The 18,150-nt window shown below is 33.0% G+C and overlaps 1 long non-coding RNA gene across 2 annotated transcripts in view; it reads right to left on the bottom strand.

Moving 5' to 3' along the window:
- The window catches only part of LOC112665086 (uncharacterized), a 28,589-nt gene that overhangs the window by 2,027 nt on the left and 8,412 nt on the right, over nucleotides 1-18,150 (bottom strand). The window contains exons 2-3 of one of the 2 annotated variants that reach the window (XR_003140203.3): nucleotides 6,042-6,174; nucleotides 858-997 (exon numbers count right to left, since the gene is read on the bottom strand). This is a non-coding gene — a long non-coding RNA (uncharacterized LOC112665086). Of the gene's footprint in view, nucleotides 1-857; nucleotides 1,027-6,041; nucleotides 6,175-18,150 lie in introns of both variants that reach the window. The other variant, XR_003140204.3, reaches the window with a different exon arrangement.

Genomic DNA, 18,150 nt, shown 5'->3' on the forward strand with positions numbered 1-18,150 from the left:
AGCTAATAGGTTGTATAGTTCCTTTTATCATTCTGCAAAATTACCTTCACCATATCAAGTAGAGGAAAGTGGTTTACATTATTTAGCAAAACCGTTAGGATCATAAACAAGTTCTAAAATAAAACAACTAATTTTGATTCTTATATATGTAAAAGTTGAGGGAGTAATTGTCTTTTATTTGGACGATATCGTAGGCTGATAATATTTATAAATAAAAATGGAAATGTCCTACTAGAATGTAGTTATGTGACTCCCCCCCCCAATATAATAAAAGAAGTGAGAGGTTTAATCACAGGGTATTAGTAAAGCACTTAAATCTTCATAAGGATCATTTGAGAGGCTATAATTATATTATATTACTTTAATATTGGAAAAGAAAAATCTGCATGCATAATGATTTCAGTGTCTAAAGATATAGACTGTAATATTTCAATTCATGCAAACAAATTCTCAAGTAAAATTTGTTGTTCATGCTCATAAACATCTTTTTGATCCTATCAAAGTTTTCAACTAACACTCCCAAATATAAACATTAAATATTTTACTTGCAATCTAAGATATTAAATATAGTGCACTCCTAATTCACTTATATTTGGATTATCTGGGCAATCCAAGCATTGTGGCCATCTGTCTATTTGACTTGGCTGCTGGATCCAGATTGAAAAGGATAATTACTCACTGTGGTGGAGGAAGGTCAAGGAGAGACAGGGAAGAGTTGCTTTTTCCCAAGCTCACACTTCAACCCAACTTACTTATCAACTTAGCTGCCAAGCTGGCTTTGTTCTGATGGAAACTACCAACTCAACCTGAGGTAGAAGACTCAGATAATTAGAATTGGAGTAAGGTTATCAAAATACCTTGTAAACAGGTGAACCCATAAGTAATGTGGGCAGTAAATTCCATTGCTAAGCATAGTCTTTTTCATCAGGGGGTCTCTTGTAGGCATTTTCCATTACTGAGCAAGATCCCTTGTCAAGGAATGTGCTTGGGATCTAATCTGCAAGTTCAGAGAGGAAACAATTTCACCTGGCAGGAAATAGGTTAAATACAGAGCAATAGTTTCAGCAATTATATAATTAAAATAATATATATATATAATAATGACAATGTCTAAAATGATAAGACGAGGATGTCCTAAGTATTAAGCAGGTCCTAAGGACATCATAACGAGTTCCTACTTCTCTCAACCGACTGCTTTACAGAAGCATGCAATTTCCATATGAATCCAGGTAAACATATCAAATCTAGAATTATTAAATATAGTAAGAATATGAATAATGATAAAATAAATCCAATATTACAAAACAATAAAATTTTCATGACTAATACTTCACTTAGCCATTAGAACAGCTTTATCAAGGTAGATATTTAAGCTAATATATTTAGATTTTGAATTATAATACCGAGATCCAAGAATTGGCAGTTTTCTATTTAAAGACATGAGCTTTAATAATGCTAAAGCTCCAAACAATAACTTACTTTCCTAAGCTTTTTATCTTTATTTTGCTATACCATACCTAAGAACAATTATTGTTAATATCATGCATGAAACAGAGCAATTTCAAAATATTACAACTGTTCAAGTAGAATCTAAATGAATATCATTATTTGGGTAAATAAAATTTTAAGGTCATATTTATAACAATATAACTACTCGGAAATAATAAAGATATAACAATTTGACCATCATTATTTTCTTTTATAAAAGCCAAGAAAATGCTTAAACTGAAAAGTGATGTTCATTTTATTTCAATATGTACTGGTGAGTTTTTCAATTTTTAAAATATAATGTTTATTCACTTCCTGATTTATTTGGTAATACTAATTTCCTTAGAACATAACTTAGAAATAATAAATACTTGATGACAAAGATGGATTGTTTTGAAAAGAAATCTCAGTCAATTTTGGTAAGAGTTTAATAATACTAAGGGGAACCATAAGAATATATTGAAGTGGTAAATGAATAGAAATTGCCCTTTTCAGATCAGAGAAATAATTTATGATAACCTTAAATTTCCCATTACACCATGCACCAGAATAAACTTCAAATAGATCAGAAATGTGAATGTTAATAAAAAAAGAAACAATAAAAATTCTGATGGAAAGCTTGAGTGAATTCCCTTATAACCCGGATTTGAAGAGTCTTTCAAAGTATTATTTCAAGGTCCAGAAGCCCCTAAGTTAATAAATTTGGTTATGAAAACTCAAAAAAATTTCCTGGCAAAATGCACCATAAGCAAAGATAAAAGATAAGTAATAAACTGGGATTTCACAATCTATGTAACAGAAAACTAATCTTCTTTAATGCAAATTAAAATGTACTGTGGTGCCTTTTCTCACCTATCAGATTGGAAGAAATTCATAAGCTTGACAATGGGCTGCTGGAGAGGGTTGGTAAACAGGAACTCATCTATTGCTACTGAGAGTGCAATATGAAAAAACTATTTGTTTATGGAGAAGAATTTGGCAATATTGAACTAAATTCTGTATGCATTCTTCTTTATCTTAATATGTCCTTTTCTAGAATTTTACTCAAAGTAAAATAGAGATCTCTGCAAACTCAAAATATCATAGGTGAATGTAGATTTTGCCATGCAAACATTTTTATAGCCATATATATCAAACTGCCTAGAAAAGAGAAAGGAGACAAATATGGTGTAAAGAAAAATAAAAATTCCATGCTGTTGGATTTGAATGGAGAAAGAATCAGTCAGAGTTTGGATTATTAAATCACTTAGAGACACAACACCCCAATAAGCACACATAGTGCTAAGATCTTGATTTCCAAATGACATTTCCCAAAAAAAGGGCACTGGCAAATGGATGATTCAGTTCTAGAGTCAGAAAAGTATATAATAAGCCTAGAAATGTTTAAGACTTAACAAGTTATGTCAAAATGTACAAAAAAAACTTAAAGGCTCCCACTAACCCAATTTGAGAGGATATGAACTTCAAATAAAACAGTTAAAGGATTGCAACATATTAACAACTACAAAAAAAGATTTATGGGTTCACAGGGTAACATTTTTTTTTAAGGGGAGAGAAAGAAAAAGGGAAAAGAAAAAATAAAGCATAGGAGAGAATAGTAAAGGGACAGGTGTAAATCACTTTTTACACAATGATTCTTAACTATCAAATAAAAAATAAATAGTAGAATAAGAAGTCATCATTTTTCAATCCTCAGTGTAATACCTGAAAGGAGTAATAATTATTAGTGGATCCTAAAGGTTGTTGGGGTAAAAATGTTTGTGGGGTCTCAAAGTGAGCCCAACTAAATACTACAAAGGAAAAACATCAGTTTATGTTAGAATCATTTGGTGATCATCATCTAAGTAATAACATTTGGCACAGCATTACCAACACAGGCATTACCACCATTCAGACAGACGTGTCTTTTGAAGCGATGCAATAACATTGTTTATTAAATTAAAAGTACACAAATCATAGATGGTTCTCCTTTTGCTGTTGAACTTGTCTTGCTTCCATTTTGAAGAAAAAGCTAATTTGTGGCAAGAGCACAGAGTCAAAAGAATTGCAGCAAATCAGGGCCAAAACCCAATTTCATCACCATGGAAACATCCTATATATGGACTTTCTGTTATTTGAGATAATACAGTCTTTTATATTTGAGCCAATTGAGTTGGAGTTTATTGTGATCAACTGCTTGATCCTTCACACAGAAAAGTGAAAAATGCTCAATCTTCTGTTGCACAGGTTGCTCCTATTTTGTCCCAAAGAATTTATCAGTTAATATAGATTTCATTTTTAAAAAATCTGTGAAGAGAGTTAGCATTTGTTCACAGTGATCTTCATATAATATTTTAAAACTACTTAGTTCTTCATGATATCAAGGCTAAAATAACACAGACTTCTTTGTTCAGCTGAATATAGTGACCTTCACTTTCCCTACTTTTAATGATAATATGACATAACTTTCACTTATCAATTGACCCTAGAATTAATTACATAATTAAACAAATGCCACATGTCAATATATTTTGAAACCATATAATATTTTAGTTAAAATCATTTAAGAAAATGTTGAATAAAGATAACAGCCATACGCACATGCATACACACACTTTATATCTAAGATATATCAAGTAATCATTTAGCAAATATTGTATCTTAAGATATTGCTAATATATTCTAGCTTAGTGTGTTTTAAACTTTCTTTTACAGAATATTCATGAAAATAAATTGTAAATAAATACTGAACAAAATATGTCATAATAGTCAATTGATACCGGACTGAAATTATACCTCAATTTGAAATATAGATGGTCATTCCTAAAAAACACACAAAAAATAATATCTGGAAATCACTAGAAACATTTGTGAAATACCTGCTATAATAGGCAAGCCAAATAGATCAATTAGGGATGCAAAGAAGCAAAAATGATATGTATTGCTTCCACCCTGTATGTGGAATAGTAAAATATGCTAATACCTAAGTCCCTTATTATAATTAATATAACAGAAATATTTGTGACCATAATTCTAACTAATTTGGAGCTTATGCTGTGCAGAAAACAATGTGTTTCACATACGTTTTAGTTATTCTTGTCATAAGAAAGAAAAAACAGCAGCATTTGCTCATTTTACTCATATGCATAACTAAAGGTGCATTATTACTAATGAAGATATCTAATTTCAATTAAACACCTTTCTCATACACCCCAATATAAAACTTATTTCTGAGAAAAACCTTACTAATAGTGACAATCTGTCCTATCATTATAAAGTAATATGTAAACTTCATCTGACATTCATAAAACACAGGAAACATACATGCACACAAATACCATGCATTTTCATTGTCCAAAAGTAATCTAGAATTAACTTTTAACATGTTCATGTAGGTCTTTCTAGTTTGTTAAAATTGTTTAATTTAAAACACTTTAAAAAGTAAAAAAATACCACTTTAAATTTTTGAGAATACCAATATAAACCTATTTTTTTCAATTCTTAGTATTTTATGTAAATTTCATATTCTAAGGTACATAATCAATGACTGCAAAAATTTAATTCTATAGCTGTGTTATTATTTTAATTTTTCTCTTTATTGTATTTTATTATACAAATAATTCATGTTCTTACTGACCAATTAAAAAAGACTATAAACTATAAGAAAATTAGCATAAATTATCCCAAATTGTAATCCTATATATAATGCCTTAATATGTAATGCTGTAGTTTCTTATGAAAATATATAATATGTAAGGTAAAATAACACTTTAGTTTCTTATAAAACTACATTCATACATATGATTGACAAAAATGGACATTCAAAAGTACTTGCATTTTTTTCATTAAACAACACATTTTAGAATTATTTGCAATTTGATAATACATTGTAGTGAATGCAACGTGGGGTATGACATTCTTAAGTTGTTAAATAGGTGTCTGGGTGATGGTGTCTTGTCATAATCCCATCTTGATAACCTATACCTTAGATGCTAACTTAAAAGTTAATTATCAACACACCTTGTAAAACATAGCAGTATAAAAAGAGAGAAAAACAGATGACATTAGGCTAGAGATCACGAACTAGGGGTGGTGGAAGGGGAGGAGGGTGGGGGGTGGGGTTGAATGGGTGACGGGCACTGAGGGGGGCACTTGACGGGATGAGCACTAGGTGTTATTCTGTATGTTGGTAAATTGAACACCAATAAAAAATAAATTTATTTAAAAAATATATATATATATGCATACAACCTATCTATAGATCAAATAATAAAATATGGGAAGCTATTATAGGCCTTGTTTTCTTTCTTTCTTACCCAATTAAACTTCCATTTCCCTTAAGCCCATACTTTCACTGATTAAGACTTTTTTTTAAAACTCTGCATTGAAACCCAAAACTATATTCTTAATAGATGTCCATAGATGCATTGAGTTGCTATTGTTGTTCTTTAACTGATTCCAGTGTATTTAAAAGTACTGGGAGATGTCTCAGAGGATCTCTTGTGTTCTACATATCACTCCAGTAGCAGCTCTATTTCCATTTAATAACCAGAATCAATATCCTTAGGTAATACCATAGTCCTCTGCATTGCCTGTAAATTCAGTGGCATGAGGATTCAATGGCCAAGAAGCATCTTAATTTCCAAGTCAATGGAGTCATTGTTGAATCCCTTGATAGAAGTCCAAGTCACTGTAGAAGACCAAAGTCTTGAAGACAAGAAACAAGAATTTAAGAATGTTGTTAGTTTCTAACATCAACTTCCTGATTCCCCTTCCCCCCTCTGTTTCTAGAGCCTTAAATGCTTTCACTGGAGAAAGAGTTCCATAGAATGGTAACTGGCTCAGATAATAGACCATCTGCTCTACAACAGAACGTCAAACACAGATTTTTATCATCCTTAGAATTGTCATTTTGCTTGTAATAGAACATTAAATTGGCTTCTAAGTCAAGCTATTTCTAGGTCAAGGGGTGCATGGTAAGACCTCTGAATTACATAGGTTTGAGCCTGCTTCATTACTTCTTTTGCCTGAAAGAAATTTTATAGTCAGAAACAATATTTATTATACCATATTCATTAAACCCAAGGAGTGTGACAGTGCCATATTATGGGTAGAAGAAATGAGCAGAAAAGGTCAATCCATATTCATAGTGTATGGCCATTCTAGTGAAAGCACATTTCTGCATCTCCTCTCATATAAGAAATTTAATGTAAAGCACCTTCCAGTAGGTGACTGGCTGAAATACCCCTGAAAGGATGTTACTAGAGTGAGTATAGAGGAAACTTTAAAAAATAATATGGTTAAATGACTTATTCCTAGAAGTATATAGATTCTCAAAACTGATCCTTTAACCAGGGGGAAAATTGAACCAGTAGTTCAAAACATTCCTACAAAGAAAATACCAGTGTCAGAAACTTTACATCATAAAGCAATAAACAAACAGGAAAGACATGATTCTGATTTTATATTAATATGTCAGAGCATAGAAAAGAGGAAACTCTGCAACTTGTAGATGAGGCTAACAGAATCTTAATATCAAAATAAAATAAAACAAAATATAGCATGGGTAATATAACTACATATCAATTTCAGAGAATGTACATGTGAAAATATTAACAAACTCATCAATGTATAAAATGACACTAAATATAATGGACTTATACCAGAACAGCTAGTTTGCTTTATTATTTTAAAAGCATACTAATAATAAGGCAAATGAAAATCTTTGTCTCAATACAAAGATAATTTGATAATTCCAACAACATTTATAATTAAAAACAAGCTAGAAAAAGAAGATACAGATTTTAAGAAAGGATATCATAAAATCTTATAGAAAACTATATGCTTAATTTAAAAATGTTAAATGAATTCTCTTTAACTCAGAGAAAATGGGTTTAACAAGAAACCCATTATCAACACCTTCTTCAATATTTTACTAGAGGTCTTATATAAAAAATAGAAAATAAATGAAAATTCATATGATTTAAAGGGAAAAAAGCATTGCATTATTCCAATATGATATGTATATGATTGTTTATACAAATAAACAAAATTAGTTAATAACTATGCAAGTTAAAGCTAGACTTTTGAAATTATACTAGAGGTAAGATTTTAATACACATACATATATAAGTTGCGCACTAACAGACACAGAAAATTTCATTAAAAGATATTCACCATAGCAATAAGGCATATAAATTACATTAGAGTCTATCTTTAACTGGTTTTCAGGATTTTAAAAAATAGATACCCAATAATCCTGGGTAGGAAGACACATCCTCTTAGCAATATCTTTTCTATGAAATTACATTAATGTTAAGGATCTTAAAATAGATCCTAAAATTTACCTTGAAGGATAAAAGACCAAGAGCAGCTAAGATAGTTTGAAGAAGAATGAAAAGTTAGGACTTCTAGGCAACCAATATTGTTTATAAAGCAATAATAATTAAATTGTCATGCTATTGGTCCAGAACTGGACAAATAGACTAATGGAATAGAGCTGAGAGCCCAGACTAAAGTCTCGCATATATAGAAATCTGAGATATTGCAAGAAGTGGATATGTATATCAGTGAGGAAAAGACAGGAAAGCTTTCAATAAATCGTGGAAGGAAAACAAGTTATACACTGAGAGACTTAATATACAGAAGGGCAATGACTGGACCATGTAGAACAATAGAACACTGCCTCACAATCTATGCAGGAACCAATTAGGAAATTAAGTCACAATCTCAGCAGCGGTGGGTCCAGCCTCCATATTTTTTGCCCCTTTTCCATCTTTGAATCAACCAAAGTAAGCCAAGTATGCTCCCCAAACCAACCACCTAAGGTGTCCCACTTCTAGTTAGCCTGCCTTCTAAAATCTCCAGAGTATGACTTTAATGATTTTTTTTCATTATTATGAAGCTTTTCCCACTCCCTGCCTGCCTTTGAGTTTCTGTCAGATGCAGGTGACAGTGGTAGAATGCTTTGCTATAGCAAACTCTGATTTGAAAGCCTCTATTCTTATTTGGGTAATCTCCATTTATTGGCAAACTACATGAAAAGTTTATACTATATAAGTATAATATACTTATATTATTAAGTTAAGTCATTATTTCATATAGAAATTAATGACTTAAACTTGAAAGGCAAAACTTGACAGAATTTTTTATGACATTTGGCTAGATAACAATTTCACAAATGGGACACGAGGAACAATCTAGAGGAGTAAATTTTATAGCAAAAGTGTCGAGCATATATGTTCATAATTTATTTTTTAAAAACTGAAAAAATGAATCACATGGAAAACAAATAAGAAAACAACCTCCAAACTGGAAGAAGCCATCTGCAATGCAAACAAAAAGTATCTAGAGTTTAAGCAAGAATCATACGCTCAAAAATTTAAAATATTTAAACCGGGATCCCTGGGTGGCGCAGCGGTTTAGTGCCTGCCTTTGGCCCAGGGCGCGATCCTGGAGACCGGGGATCGAATCCCACGTCAGGCTCCCGGTGCATGGAGCCTGCTTCTCCCTCTGCCTGTGTCTCTGCCTCTCTCTCTCTTTCTCTGTGACTATCATAAATAAATAAAAATTTAAAAAAAAAAAGGGTGTGCATGTAGCAGGGTGCAAAACCAAAAAAAAATAATAATAATAAAAAAATAAAATATTTAAACCAATCAAGCTGAAAATGGGCAAAGTACAAGAACACAGAACAGTATAAAATACAAGTGTTCAAAAATACATGAAAAGATACACATCCTTAGTATCAGAAGAATGCAAAATTGTGTTTATGAGGACAGAGGATTTATAATTTATGGATATTGCAAATGGTAGTGTAAATTTTTATGAAAAGTTTTAAACACAATAAATGTGAAGATGGACATACTTAAGAATCAACACTTATCCCTAAATATACGGAAAACCCAGGGACACCTCAGTGGCTCTATGGTTGAGCGACTGCCTTTGGATCAGGTCGTGATCCCAGGATGCTGGAAACGAGTCCTGCATCAGGCTCTCTTCATGGAACCTGCTACTCTCTCAGCCTATGTCTCTGCCTCACTCTGTGTCTCTCATGAATAAATAAAGAAAATATTTTTTTAAAAAATCCATTGCAAATATGAACCTAGATGCATGCACAAGTATATTCACAGAAGCATTATTTATAATAACACAGCCTGAAAACAAAAAGAAACTTTCATCATCAGAAGAATAGATAAATATATTTTGGTATTTACACCAGAGAAAACAAATAAATTATAACTAAGTAAATCAATATAGATGAACCCAAAAATTTAAACTTGAGTGAAAAAAAAGCCATTCACAATAATATGAGCATAATCCCATCTGTATTATATACAGGCAAAAACAGGCAAAAAATATTATTATGATGTCTTTAATATGTACACATATGTGGAAAACCTTTTGATACAACAACAGCATAAAAAAGCAAGGGGAAAATTAATAGCAATTTTAGAATAGACTATGTTTTCAGAAGGAGAGGATGTCTTTCTGGGTAGCTCACAGAGGCTTTAAAGTTGCTAGCATTAGTTTATCAATTGAGCTTGATAAATGGATAGATATATAAGTGCTTATTTTATTAATATACTTAAACTACATATTAAATCTAATGCATTATCTTTCATATGTGCAATATACCTTGCAATAAAGGGACTGCAGTTTAGCCAAACAAGATGCATCATTTTCTGTTAAAGCAGAGAAGTCTCCCTATTTTGACCAGCTGGATTTTCCATGACCTATAGATGAGTATCTGCTATATGTTTTTATTCTTTCTTGTTTGAAATGAGGGTTTTGCAGTTCTTTCCTACTTTCTCCATCATCATGCATTGAGCCCTTTGGAAGCAAATGAATTGCCTTTTAGCTTACATGTGGTTTAATATGAAGTGTGACAATCTGGATCACATAGCAAAGAAAATAGAGTACAGACTTATGGATGGATACAGAAACTGGCTTGATGAGACAGAGGCCAGTGTGGTTGATTTTGTTTGTTGTATGTTTTGAAGTGTTTCTATAGTTATTGGGTATCCTATGGCAGTCATAGTAAAATGGATATTAAAACTTCTCCTTTGCCACTTTCCACTATAAAGATTACATTAAAAACAAACAAACGAAGAAACAAATTCAAATTCCGGGTTACTTTGCATTTAGGAAGGACAATATGATTCAGTACTGGTTCATGAGACCTGCACTGAAGTAAAGCCTATAATTTTCTTATCAAAGACCTTGTCATTTCCCTCTACATTCTTCCTTGAATGCAGATGTGATGTCTGGATGGGAAGAATACTAAATAAGTCAAATGCATAAGTCAAAATTTATAAGATGGTGGAAGGAAAAGAGCGAGGTTTGCAGTGGGGCAAAAATCTAATCCCTGATAGCCTTATAGACTAGCTGATGCCACTGTCACCACTTTCTGTATTTTTTAAAAAATGATGAGCTGCAATCTTTTCCTTTCGACAGATTAAAACAGCATTCCTAGATGAAATACAATAAAATTAGTTCTATTTCATTTTAAATATCTCTGCCTCACCTATGCCATGTCACCACTACCACCACTTACCTTAGCACAAATGTTGCTGGTCACTTCCCACCCCTCCACACACATGTTCACTGCAAGGATGTTTCCTTTATGTAATGTAATTTAGAAATAGGTGTGAACAGTTGAGGTTTGGGAGTGTTTACAAGGAGAGAGAATCTGACGTGGCTACCTCAAAAAGAACAGCTGCCTGTTTTTAGAGACAGTGGATAATTCAACATGATCTGTCTGAATTCAGCTCTATATATTTTATAGAGAGTGAAGAGTTTTTCCCGATTCTTATTTTATTGTTATATATGTATTAGTTTTCTTTGTGTTTTTTTTTCCTACTATGTCTTCTGTCTTCATGGGTACCATAGAAGGAGTTACAGAAGAATGCAATGTGAGCTACTAGCCCTTCATTGTATACAGATATTCTTATCTATCCACATATATCCTAACCCAAGGTTTGTATACTAGATAGTGGAATTTTGGTCACTGTGAATGAGAAGTTAAAGATGTGTTAGGTCAGGTTTATTGTTTGGATATTTCAGTTACAACTGGATTTTATCTATTAGCTTAAAAACAACTAATATGATCAGTTGTTGGAAAATGTCAGTGCAATTATTGTTTTTCTTAATGATTAGGTCACTCTAAGTGCTTTCTGATGCTCTTTTATGGCACTGACAATTCCTCAGATCAAACTTATTTGGATTTTTCCATTGGAATTGCAAAGGCAAAAAATCATTTTTAAGCACCCCTCTAAAGAGCTATTTTTGTGATTCACAAATTAATAAAACATTTTAAGGAATCCTCAGTCTCCCATTTATTTTACTAAATTCATTTGAAAAATGATCCCGTACTTCTATAGAAATACAATGCCAGGCTTAAGAATTCACTGTTAGTTGTATTTCAAACTTATCTCCAGTCACAAAGTTAGAAGTGAAGACATGAAATTCTTGTAAATGAGTATTTATGGGTGTTAAAAGTGTAGAAATAGAACAAGTAAAAGCAAGTATAGGTTCCTGTTATCAAATTATGAAACTATTCTAGCCTAAAGAAACAGAAAAATGATGTAAAGACAATATTAAGTGCACTTTAGTTCTAGATACATTTTAGCAGAGAAACATTTTGATGCATTTTTTTCTTCTATGCTTAAAGGGTTTTAAATATAGCATTGGGTTCTAAGTGGTAATTATCATTCTGTATGGCTAGACACCAATATAATCTGGTTGTAAATCTTGGATAAATAGTCATTTCATAGTGCTAAAACTAACATATTTATCTGGGATTTTTTTTTACTAATAGGCATTTTTATATAGCTCAAAAGAGTTAAGTGTTGTCTTATGACAGACTATAACATATTTTAGAAAATGTTAGTCTCTTTGCTGGAAAAAGCAAACTTTTAAATGTTATTCAGTCAGATTTCCACCACTGATAATCAAAAAGTAGGGTAAAGTAATTTGAAAGAGATTATACCTCAGATACTCATTCTTTTAGTCCCACATTAAATTGTATTTTAATAGGTAAAGTGCTCTGGATCAATTGTTTTATAATACTGAATTGCAGACATAGTGATTTTCTTGGATGGGAGAGGGATGTTTGGAAATGAAATTTGTCTGAAGGGTGATGGACAGATAAAAAATAGCATCATTAACAATTATTTATTGAGTACCTACGATGCACAGGACTGTGTGCCAGTGAAAGACATAGATGTGCTTTCCTGAAATGAAGTCTGGAAAAGTTCAGGTAACACAGGCAAAGTAGGACTCAAGCTTGACTTATGTCCTCATTACTTTCCCCTTTCATTTCTCCCTCTTGTCCAATTCCCACAGTATTTTTATTTTTTCCATGTGACCCTCCTTCCCTTTATTCCCTTTTCACCTTTGCTGTCCTCTTGCAACATTTAACCAGAATTTAAAATACATATGCATATCTAAATATCTGAAGTTTATGTGGTGATATAGGTCAATCTGCCTTCTGAGACTTCATATCTTCAATATTTTACTCATGTGAACCCTCTATAGAGTTTAGGACTCTGGAAATTGTCCATTCTTTTTCTAAGATGGTAGACCAAATTTACTGACGGTTTTTTGTCTTTCCCCCATTTTTCCTTAAATGTTCAAGCCAGATCAGAGCAAACATGTTGCTGGAATATTTTGCCAGTGAGGTGAAATCCTGTCTCCCCTGTGGACAACTTGTCTCTTTTCTGCTAATGCAAGTTCTGCCCTTGAACAGTAGAGTCTACATTGTCTTTACATAGTAGATTAAGTAGGTCTTTATTTTAGGTTGAACTTCCTTTCCACTCCCTCTCTGCTCATTCTTTCTCTCTAAACATTTTCCATTTTAATTAGATGAGTCAATTACTCACACACAAGAATATCACACATATTCAAAGCCAGCAGAGTTTTCCATCCACTTTTTCAAATACGGCCTCTTAACTTAGTTAAGAGCTTTTCAAAATCCTATCTTCTTAAAAGCACAGATAAGGCACTTATTCAAACTTGAGATTCTCTACTCACTTCAATTATGTCTCAGGCAAGTTGTTTCTCTGTGTCATAGTCATCTTCACTGCTTTCAACATTTTTCCCTATTTACAATCCCTACTTTCCCTTTTGTTTAGAAAGCAGAATCCTTCTGGATGATTCAAAGGGTATTCCAAACAGTAATTGGAAATTGGGCTTGCTGCAGGAATTCATTAGATTTAATGCTTAGACCATAAGTCTAAAATCAGAAGAATTTAAAATATGTTCAAAAAGGTAAAGCAGCCAAAGGCAGAAGAATTGTGACAATAACAAGTCGTAAGTTAAGGCAAATCTTCAAGAGTACTGTGCAGTCAGCTTTAGCTTTGCATAAACCTAACTATTCATCACCTTATTATTTCCTGAATTCATATATTATGTAGAACATAGATATGAAAATCCTCCAAATCACCCAGGCCATTCCCTGATATGACCAGTGTGTCTCTACCTTTGGAAGCAATGCTATAAAACCCTTTCAAATGTCAGAGGGGTGTGGCATTGAGTATAACCAAGAGAAGTCAATATTTACTCCAATCTTTGTCCTTTCTCTCTTAACGATATGGTATTCATCAGTGGAGTAACTAATAAAATTAGTCTCAAAGGCAACATCTAACTTGAGGCCCTCGCCTTTGCCATACATGACTACATACACTAAAAAAAGAGGACATTTGTATATTCTCTTGATATTAATACAGATTTGACTAAAGGAAGATGAATTTGATTTTGGAGAGGGAACAACTATTCTGATTGACCATCGGGCAGTGGGAGTCCTTGCCAAAAATAACAACTGTGAGAACTCTAGGCTATAAGCAGTATGAATGCACATTGGGCTCACTACTCAGTGTTCTTTGGGATGTTGCCCAGCATGGAGATTTTGCAAAAGGAAGAGGTTGAGATCAAAACAAAAAGTACTGGCAGTTTATTTCTCCAAAACCAGAAAACAAAAATACTCTTAAGGGGCTCACATAGACACTCATGAACTATGTCAGTTACTTTGGCTTAGCTTTACTACTTATACTAACATCCCTTCTCCTGGTCCTTAAATAGAGGGATCCTTCTATTTTCTTTCATATTTACACACACAGCATCTCAATAGTAAATAAACATGGTATTAAATTTTGTATGTTAACCAACTGTCAATACATTTATTTACATATAACTAGTCTTTGGAGGAAGAATGAGAACTTACAAAGCTGAGAACTACACACTTTTCTTGAACGTGGTCAATCAATGGTGAAGTAGAAAGAGGGTAAAAGAGAGACTATTGGAAATTATGTTTTATTTCTAGATATGCCTCTATCTTTTCTGGTTGAAATGCTGGTATACTCACTTTTCTATCTCTATGATAAAATATTCTGTGATTAAATAAATAGAAATTTGGAAAACCAGATGAGACTATTAAAAAAATGGCTATAAGCTTTCCAGAGGAAGATTGCAAAAGCCAGGTCAACTCATGCATTATGGAAACACTAATGACATTTTCAAACAACATTTATAAGGCCAGAAAACAAATAAACAAATAAAAAAGAATAAAAGATCACAACAGAGGTTAAAGCAATTCTTTCTTGGTTATTTTTCTTTCTGTCATAATTTACAAAGCACATACTGAATTGTGTACTGATTGGGTAGTAAGTACAGTTTCCAAATTTTTATAATTCATTTTAGGAGACATATAGACAAGAAGGACTTGGTTCACTATCCTTATTATATTTAGCATGAGTAGAAATACTTGTGATTAAAAAGTTATAAAGCTTTATTGTAAAATATAATTGATAATTTGTGTTTCTATCAGTTAAGTGAACTTATTTAATGATTAAATTACAAAATTGATTATGGTTATGCCACCCTACTATAAAAAGAGTCATTGTTTCTTAAAATGAATGGTGTGGGTGATCAAAAGCGTCTTTCACTGCATCCATCATAGCAAAAGACTTGAGTTGAAGTTGTCAAAGTCTCTTTTATTACATTTTTATAGCAGTAGCATGCCCTTATCTGGCCAATAGAACTGCCAATATGGGTAGAGACCTTCTTGGTACCATAATCTTGATTTGGTATGTCAAATGGCAACAAAGATGGCCAATTATGACATAATCCCAAAACAGATATTCCGTCAATGCAGCTGACCTTCCCCAGCCAGTCTCGTACTTATCTAATCAACAGGTCAGCAGCACTCCTTTTGTTTTTGTAGTACACAGCAGTCTTCAATCGTCAGTCATTAGAAATCTCTACTTTTCTCCTCCCTCAACTTCACACTATGATGCTAGACTCTGTGATGAATTACTGGTTCCTTTGCTTGGCGGTAGAACTTTGCCATTCAACACTCAATTTCTGGTCTTTTTGCCTTTACTTTTCCTTAAACAGTAGAGTATCTGCCAGAAGATCTCTGAAAAGGGTACTAAATCTCAAGGCCTTGGTAAAGGCCAAAGAGATGATTGTGAGGAATTTGCAACTCCTTAAAAAATAAATACAAAATGTCATACCATTCTAAAATAATTTCCACTTTCTAACTCATGATAGTATCTTGAGATAGAGTATTAAATATTAAAAAACTGTGCTAAGAATTTATGGGTAACACCAAGATTAGTCATGTAAAACTTTCTATAGCCATGTGCAACCAATTTGAACCCTTGTGATGATTTGTCTGTGTAAGCAGCTCTCTTCACAGTTAAATAATCTATACAGACAGACTGAAAAAATTATCATTATGCTTACACAGTGGACTGGATTTCTCAGAGTGAGAATTTTTTCTTCCTTTTTTCTTAGGAGGCAAAAAATAAAAGATGAGAAGGATTTGTGCTGTCAACAACAGTTATTGAGCAACCGAATAGGTGCTAGGTGCTGTCCTGAGCACTTTACAGAGTTGGTTAATCCTCAAAATACTCTCCTAACATAATTAAGCTGAGGTTGTCATATAGGTCATTATATAAAGTGCATAATCACTTTTTTCTATAATCAGCCTATTCTTCCAAATATTTTATTTTATACAAGATCATCATACAAAAAGATTTATGACATGTAACATTCTATACTGGCAATAAGGAGGGTGATGATAGCAGCATTTGCAAAACTTTTGTATAGATTTATTTGTTCATAGTTTATTTTTCAAATACATATTAATTATCTACATAAACTAAGGACCATGCGTAGAACTTTGAACAAGACAGATGTGGGGATCCCTGGGTGGCGCAGCGGTTTGGCGCCTGCCTTTGGCCCAGGGCGCGATTCTGGAGACCCGGGATCGAGTCCCGCGTCAAGCTCCCGGTGCATGGAGCCTGCTTCTCCCTCTGCCTATGTCTCTGCCTCTCTCTCTCTCTGTGTGACTAATAAATAAAAATTAAAAAAAAAAAGACAGATGTGGTCCCTTCCAAAGGTTTTCTGGTCATAAAGAGGTGGCTATAATTTTGTGTGCCAAGAGAAGAACACATGAGATGTGGAAATATATGTGGGGTGGGGGATCTAACTCAATTTAGTATTCAGAGAAAGTTCACATCAGGAAGAGGCATTGGAAAATTTGCTGTGCAAGAACAGAAGGGAAAGTGTTGAGATAGGAACTGAAAACAGAGAGAGGAACCAGAAATTGTAGGGCTTCTCAAACTAGTAATTAACCATTTTGAGACTTATCCTAAGGGAAGGTAGACATGAAAACAACTCTGATATGGTAAAAAAAAAAAAAAAAAAGTATGACATTAATTAATCGGTGGAACTTCCACAATATTGACATAAGTACCAAGAGAAAAATTTTGATTCAACCCACATTTGAAAGCTCAGGACTGACCATAATCTCATCCTATGACCATTCTCCTGATTAGATCTTCCTCTTCTACCACAATTTCAGAGTGTAAAGGCTCAGAAAATTGAATTGCAACCTTTCATTTTAGATTTTCCATTTTTAATACTTCTTTATAGAGTTCTGTTTTCTTCAGTTTGAATACCTCAATCTTCAAGTTTTCTCAAGTGAAAATCTTATAGCAGGCAATTTCTCTTCCTATACCAGTTATCCTTTCTTTATTTGGTCACATTCTTGTTCAGGGGTTGAAATATATAGTCAGAAGAGGGCCAAATAATAAATGTTTTAGGTGTTTCTGTCCATATGTTCTCTATCACAACTCTCAACTCTGCCATGTAGCAGAAGCGCCATAGATTATATGCCAATAAATGGGTTTGGCTATATGCCAATAAAACTTTACTTCCAAAAACAGTTTGCTGAATTTGAGCAGTTTTTGAACTCCTACTCATAACTAATTTGTCTCTCCCCAAGCTATATAAGGTCTCTCAATATGTTGCTCTTCAGAGAACCCTTCTGGGTTGTGTATACTACCATAACTCAGACATCATTGCTGCTATATAATTTGTCCATGTAAGAGTGTACCCTGCTAATATTACAGATAGTGTATTAATATTTAAGAGCATGATAGACTCCTAATTTTTACTGGGTTGACTATGCTTTTGCTCTGTTACTCATGACAAAACCCCAAATTTCTGTCCAGTGAAGATTTTATGGCAGACTCCCTACCTAGTGTCCAACTGTTTTTGGTTCTGATTTCTGCTTTGCCTCCTAAAGTCAGTCCTTTACTCTAGTTCCCATGGTTTCTCAACCTCCTGCAATTTAGTCAATTGTGCATGGCTGGTTGAATAAAATATTGCCTTTAGTTG

This window comes from Canis lupus, chromosome 17, assembly GCF_003254725.2.
Source record: "Canis lupus dingo isolate Sandy chromosome 17, ASM325472v2, whole genome shotgun sequence".
Lineage (NCBI taxonomy): Eukaryota > Metazoa > Chordata > Mammalia > Carnivora > Canidae > Canis > Canis lupus.